This window comes from Eschrichtius robustus, chromosome 2 (genome assembly GCF_028021215.1).
Source record: "Eschrichtius robustus isolate mEscRob2 chromosome 2, mEscRob2.pri, whole genome shotgun sequence".
Classification (NCBI taxonomy): domain Eukaryota; kingdom Metazoa; phylum Chordata; class Mammalia; order Artiodactyla; family Eschrichtiidae; genus Eschrichtius; species Eschrichtius robustus.
This window is the reverse complement of record NC_090825.1, coordinates 152,930,980-152,938,361: the sequence shown is the minus strand read 5'-3', so window position 1 is coordinate 152,938,361 and position 7,382 is coordinate 152,930,980. Positions and strand designations below refer to the sequence as shown.

General features: G+C 40.1%; 1 pseudogene; it reads left to right on the top strand.

The window, feature by feature from the left end:
• Positions 1–779: 779 nt before the first annotated feature.
• On the top strand, positions 780–3,918 carry LOC137758637 (UDP-N-acetylglucosamine--peptide N-acetylglucosaminyltransferase 110 kDa subunit pseudogene; annotated as a pseudogene).
• Positions 3,919–7,382: the final 3,464 nt, after the last annotated feature.

Sequence of the window (7,382 nt, the reverse complement as noted above, 5' to 3'; positions counted from 1 at the left end):
ATATTTTCTGTGCTCCCTCTGAATAATGATTTAAATTTTTTTACATTAACTTATCTATAATTTATCTTAGGTAAATACAGTCAAATTTGTTTTAGAACGTATTTTAAGGTAAAAATTAACTACCCTTCCTTAACCATTATTCCAACATTATTTATGTTCTACTTTCTCTATTACCATTATTTCCTCCAACATTCACTGTTTCTAAAAATATAAAGAGATGTTTGAGCACTTTCTACTAGATGTTTAAGAGCTTTCTATTTGACTGTATCATAGTGGTTCAATGGTTGTCGCTTTAGCATTCATTTTAAAATTGATCCATTAGAACAAGTCTAACCTCTTAATTTTAATTTTCAGAATTCTATTATCAATAGCCCCATTAATTCTTCCAGATAAACTCTATATTTTTTTAACATCTTTATTAGAGTATAATTGCTTTTCTATGGTGTGTTAGTTTCTGCTTTATAACAAAGTGAATCAGTTATACATATACATATGTCCCCACATCTCTTCCCTCTTGCATCTCCAGATAAACTTTAGAACCATCTTATCAATTAAAAAAAACTTAAACTTCATTGTGATTTTTTTCAAGACCGTGAGAGATAGATGGCCAACCAGAGTTCCTAAGGTTCAGTGTATGTAACTGCTGCCGCCGCTTAAGCCTGCCAAAGCAGTGGTACGGCTACTGCCCTTGTATTTGCTACCTCTAGAAACATTCTTGCCAGTAGTGGCAGCAGCGGGACTCAATTACCCTCTTTTCGCACTCCCTCCAGAAGCTCCAGATGGCGTCTTCCGTGGGCAACGTGGCCGACAGCACAGACCCAACGAAACGTATGCTTTCCTTCCAAGGGTTAGCAGAGTTGACACATCGAGCCTATCAGGCGGGAGATTTTGAGGCAGCTGAGAGACACTGCATGCAGCTCTGGAGACAAGAGCCAGACAATACTGGTGTACTTTTATTACTTTCATCTATACACTTCCGGTGTCGAAGGCTGGACGGATCTGCCCACTTTAGTACTCTGGCAATTAAAAAGAACCCTCTTCTGGCAGAAGCCTATTCGAATTTGGGGAATGTGTACAAGGAAAGCGGGCAGTTGCAGGAAGCAATCGAGCATTACCGGCATGCGTTGCGTCTCAAACCAGATTTCATCGATGGTTATATTAACCTGGCAGCCGCTTTGGTAGCAGCAGGCGACATGGAAGGGGCAGTACAAGCTTACGCCTCCGCTCTTCAGTACAATCCTGATCTGTACTGTGTTTGCAGTGACCTGGGGAACCTGCTCAAAGCCCTGGGTCGCTTGGAAGAAGCCAAGGCATGTTATTTGAAAGCAATTGAGACGCAACCGAACTTTGCAGTAGCTTGGAGTAACCTTGGCTGTGTTTTCAATGCACAAGGGGAGATTTGGCTTGCAATTCATCACTTTGAAAAGGCTGTCACCCATGACCCCAATTTTCTGGATGCTTATATCAATTTAGGAAATGTCTTCAAAGAGGCACGGATTTTTGAACGAGCTGTGGCAGCTTACCTTCGTGCCCTAAGCTTGAGTCCAAATCATGCAGTGGTACATGGCAGCCTGGCTTGTGTATACTATGAGCAAGGCCTGATAGATCTGGCAATAGACACCTACAGGCGAGCTATTGAATTGCAACCACACTTCCCGGACGCTTACTGCAACCTAGCCAATGCTCTCAAAGAGAAGGGCAGTGTTGCCGAAGCAGAAGATTGTTATAATACAGCTCTGTGGCTGTGTCCCACCCATGCAGACTCTCTGAATAACCTAGCCAATATCAAGCGAGAACAGGGAAACATTGAAGAGGCAGTTCGCTTGTATTGTAAAGCATTAGAAGTCTTCCCAGAGTTTGCTGCTGCCCATTCAAATTTAGCAAGTGTATTGCAGCAGCAGGGAAGAGTGCAGGAAGCTCTGATGCATTATAAGGAGGCTATTCGAATCAGTCCTACCTTTGCTGAGGCCTACTGTAATATGGGAAACACTCTTAACGGGGATGCAGGATGTTCAGGGAGCCTTGCAGTGTTATACACGTGCCATTCAGATTAACCCTGCATTTGCGGATGCCCACAGCAATCTGGCTTCCATTCACAAGGATTCAGGGAATATTCCAGAAGCAATTGCTTCTTATCGCACTGCTCTGAAGCTTCAACCTGACTTTCCTGACGCTTATTGTAATCTGGCTCATTGCCTGCAGATTGTCTGTGACTGGACAGACTATGATGAGCGCATGAAGAGGTTGGTCAGCGTTGTGGCTGACCAGTTAGAGAAGAACAGGTTGCCTTCTGTGCAGCCTCATCACAGCATGTTATATCCTCTTCCTCACGGCGTCAGGAAGGCTATTGCCGAGAGGCATGGGCACCTCTGCCTGGATAACATCAATGTCCTTCACAAACCACCGTATGAACATCCAAAGGACTTGAAGCTCAGTGATGGTCGACTGCGTGTAGGATACGTGAGTTCTGACTTTGGGAACCATCCTACTTCTCATCTTATGCAGTCTATTCCAGGCATGCACAATCGTGATAAATTTGAGGTATTCTGTTATGCCCTGAGCCCAGATGATGGCACAAACTTCCGAGCGAAGGTGATGGCAGAAGCCGATCATTTCGTTGATCTTTCTCAGATTCCATGCGATGGAAAAGCAGCTGATCGCATCCATCAAGATGGTATACACATCCTCGTAAATATGAATGGTTATACCAGGGGTGCTCGAAATGAACGCTTTGCTCTCAGGCCAGCTCCTATTCAGGCAATGTGGCTGGGGTACCCTGGGACTAGTGGCGCGCTTTTCATGGATTATATCATCACTGATCGGGAAACTTCACCTGCTGAAGTTGCTGAGCAGTATTCTGAGAAACTGGCTTATATGCCCCATACTTTCTTTATTGGTGATCATGCTAATATGTTCCCTCACCTGAAGAAAAAAGCAGTCATCGATTTTAAGTCCAATGGGCACATTTATGACAATCGAATTGTGCTAAATGGCATCGACCTCAAAGCATTTCTTGATAGTCTACCAGACGTGAAAATTGTCAAGATGAAATGTCCTGATGGAGGAGACAAAGCAGACAGCAGCAATATAGATCTTAATATGCCTGTCATTCCTATGAATACGACTGCAGAAGCAGTTATTGAAATGATTAACAGAGGACAAATTCAGATAACAATTAATGGATTCAGTATTAGCAATGGACTGGCAACTACCCAGATCAACAATAAGGCTGCCACTGGAGAGGAGGTTCCCCGTACCATTATTGTAACCACACGTTCTCAGTACGGGTTACCGGAAGATGCCATTGTGTACTGTAACTTTAATCAGCTATATAAAATTGACCCATCTACTTTGCAGATGTGGGCAAATATTCTGAAGCGTGTTCCCAATAGCGTACTGTGGCTGTTGCGTTTCCCAGCAGGAGAACCTAATATTCAACAGTACGCGCAAAATATGGGCCTTCCCCAGAACCGTATCATTTTTTCACCTGTTGCTCCTAAAGAGGAACATGTTCGGAGAGGCCAGCTGGCTGATGTCTGCTTGGACACTCCACTCTGTAATGGACACACCACAGGGATGGATGTCCTTTGGTCGGGGACACCCATGGTGACTATGCCAGGAGAGACTCTTGCTTCCCGAGTTGCAGCTTCCCAGCTCACCTGTTTAGGCTGTCTTGAGCTTATTGCTAAAAATAGACAAGAGTATGAAGACATAGCTGTGAAACTGGGAACTGATCTAGAATACCTGAAGAGAATTCGTGGCAAAGTCTGGAAGCAGAGAATATCTAGCCCTCTGTTCAACACCAAACAATACACACTGGAACTAGAGCGCCTCTATCTACAGATGTGGGAGCATTATGCAGCTGGCAACAAACCTGATCACATGATGAAGCCTGTTGAAGTCACTGAGTCGGCCTAAATAATGACTGTGTGCGCAGGAGAATTACCCCTGTACCTGAGCCTCAACCTTCTGGGGGAAAGGGAACTAGATACGTTACTTTGTACTTACCTTTGTAGCAATATCATGTTGCAGATGGGTGACAGACAGTGATAACAGATAGCACAGCCAGACTTGCTTCCTGCATGATCATGACAGGGAGAGACACAAGAGATGGGAGACTGCTGTTCCACAAGGAGTCTCCGTAGAATTTTGCGGCAGCCAGGTGTTGCCCAAGTCTGGAAGGTCTGATCTCCCTTGGTCTTCCATGGGATGGGTGGTTAGTGTGGAGGGGAGATAGAGATTGCCCAGTCTTCTGAATTAAGTTTTTCTTTATATTTGGGGTATTGGAGCTATTAAAAATGTTTGGTTTCAGGTTTTATTCATGTGACGTGTATATGATTCTTTTGAGATAAGGTTTTAAGCTAAAATATTCCTTGTTTTAGTTTCTGAACTCTACAGACAAATGGGGACTTTGCTGGTGTAGTCTTTTTATAGGTTTTATAAACCACTTGAGCCTATATCAGTCATTTTAGTGTCTGACATGTTTGGAACTATCAGTGCTTTGTTGGTTTATGGCTTAAATTCTTTTTCTGGTCCGTTTCCTTCTTCCCTTCCCCCCACTTTAAACATTTTCCTGTAACTTGGCTAACAAAAAACCAAGTCTGATTCAAAACCTCCCAGAGTGTTTCTCTTAAACACATCATCTGGTGCCAAATGAAGATTCTTAGGAGTGATTATTAATTATGAAGGGCACAGTTGTGGTACTGTCACTGATGATAATAATAATGGATTTTTGGCCTAGAGTTTTGACCTATTGCACCAGTGTTTTACCGTTGACTGCCCCTCTGTGCTGCTTCCAAAAGTGATAGTGTGTGATCAGATTTTTACTTTCACTTCTAAAGTTTGTTCTTTTTTTTAAAGTGAGTCCTGTTCTTCCTTTTTCTTTCAGCAGAAATGAAATCCCAGGTAAGTACAAGTATTCAAATATTTGATCAGTAAGTCCCAGTTATCTCCAGTGCATTAAATAACTTTCATCAAAAAACATGTTATAGGTAAAAAGCTCTGGAGGACCAGCTATGTATATGATTATTATGCTTCAGACCTTCTAGGGTGTTACACATAATAACTTGTCTTCTGGACGTGGTCTTGAAGTCTATGGATTCAGCCTCAGTAGTAGCGAACTGCACTGCTACTTGGTTTGGAGTATAAATTAGACTTTAGCCCTCCTGGGGGTTGAGTTTTTGGTATTGAAAACCATAGGAATGAAATTATTGTATTTCAACAAAGGACTGAGGGCTTGAGGCTTAAACAAGCCAACATATGAATATATGTTTTTGTCTTGCTGTACTGCACATATGCTGTCTAGTAACAGATATTTTGTCTGCTAGTAGTGTTCTAGATTCTGTCTTTCCAAAGTGCTGAGGCAGTGCATCTATTCTGTAGTTGCAGCTGATGCCTGAATGTATCCTAGCTGACAAATGATTGATTAAGAAGCACTTGAATTTCGGAAAGATTTGTACTGTTAACCAAAATCTGAGCAAGGAGTCTCAAATGTAATTCTTAGCCAGAATTACATGTTAATGAACGACTTAACAGTGTAAATCAAGGAACATCAGTGTAGGGATTTCTTTTAATTTATTTTTTACCTGCTTGAAAGAATCAGTTAAAGGTTGCCAGCTTGGTTGCAGATGAACGGACGTTTGAAGTTCACCAAACTACTTCATGTGGAATAGGAGAATAGACTTCCAGCGCCCTCAAGGCTGTGACCTTGCAGCCATTTTACATAGCACAGCATCCCCCTAGAGGGATGAACCTTTCCCTGCCCGAAAAGTAGCCGCTCTGGTTGAAGCTTTGCTTATTGTAACAGGCTTTTGTTTCCAGGTAACATGTCTGTGGAAGGCTTAATTCTGAATAGAGATATAGATATTACTGGAAACTAATTGTTTTTTCTATTATACTCTGCTTTATCAAAAAAGTAAAACATTTACATTGTGCTACAGAAATTCAGATGTTGTCTTGCAATCTTTAAACAATAAATGAATGATTTGCCCTGAAAAACAAAAAACAAAAAACTTCTTTGTGATTTTGTTTGGGATTATTTTAATCCTGTAAATTAAATTGGGAAGAAGTTAAATCTTTATTATATTGCCTTTTAGCCAGAAACTTGATAGATAGATAGATAAATCCATTTATCTTCAAATCTCATTTTTAACTCTAATAAAAGTGTAACCATTTTCTTCAAATAATATGTTAATATATTTTGTGAAGGTCGTTTCCAAACATTTTATATTTACATTCTTCTTTCTGATGTTTCTTAGATATTCTTTGCTACTCTTTCTCTGACTTTTTTTGGTATAATAGTACTATATGTTTCTGGTAGAAAAAAATGAGAAGAAATCAAGAAAAAAAACCCTAAGTATAATTCTAATAGTCAACACCCAGATTCCAGTACAGTTAACTTTTTGGTGTACTCACTCAACGCTTTTTCTATTCTTATGTATGTGTATTTTTATATTTCTTATGTAAATGAGGTATCATACTGTTCTGTAACTTCTTTCATCTGCTATACAAGGAACATCTCATGTCAGTGTATGCACTTCCTTGCTGGATGCTATTCTGTTATACAGATGTACCTTAATTTATTTAACCAGACCTTTACTGGGGACCTTTGTTGTTGTTTCTAACTTTCCAGCATGAAATCATTCTGTGATAAAGCTCTTTTTACCTCCTCAATTCCAAAGAGCCTTGACATTTTATTAAGTATCGGATATATACAAAAGAATATTTATAAAATAAATGTTTAAGGATAAAACAAGAAACAATGACATGATCACTTGTGCACCTACTGTCCCATTTAAGACATAGAACATTTAAGCCCCTATGTGCCCCTCTCCAATCCCATCCTTCCTAATCATTCTATATATATATATATATATATATATATATATGTGTGTGTGTGTGTGTGTGTGTGTGTGTGTGTGTGTGTATATACATATATATGTATGTATATATGATTTTTGCATGCTTTTGAACTTCATATAATTGGAATTTACCATATGGGTCTTTCTGGGACATACTTTTTCCACTTAATAACATGTTCCTGAGATGCATCCATGTTGTTGCAAATAACTACAGTTTATTCATGTTTATTTCTGTATAGTATTCAATTATATGAATATATCAGAATTTTACTCCATTCTACTGTTGGTGAATATCTTGGTTGTTTCTAGTTTTTGCTCTTACAGATATGCTACTATGAACATCTTATACCTACCGCCCACTACATGTGTACAAGAGTTTCTCTAGGCCAAACATCAGAGAGTAGAATTGCTGAGTCAAAAGGCATGCATACCTTCAACCTAATAGATAATGCAAATTATCTTCCAAAATGGTTGAAATAAATTGACTCTCCCACAAACACTGTATAAGAATTCAGTGGTTCC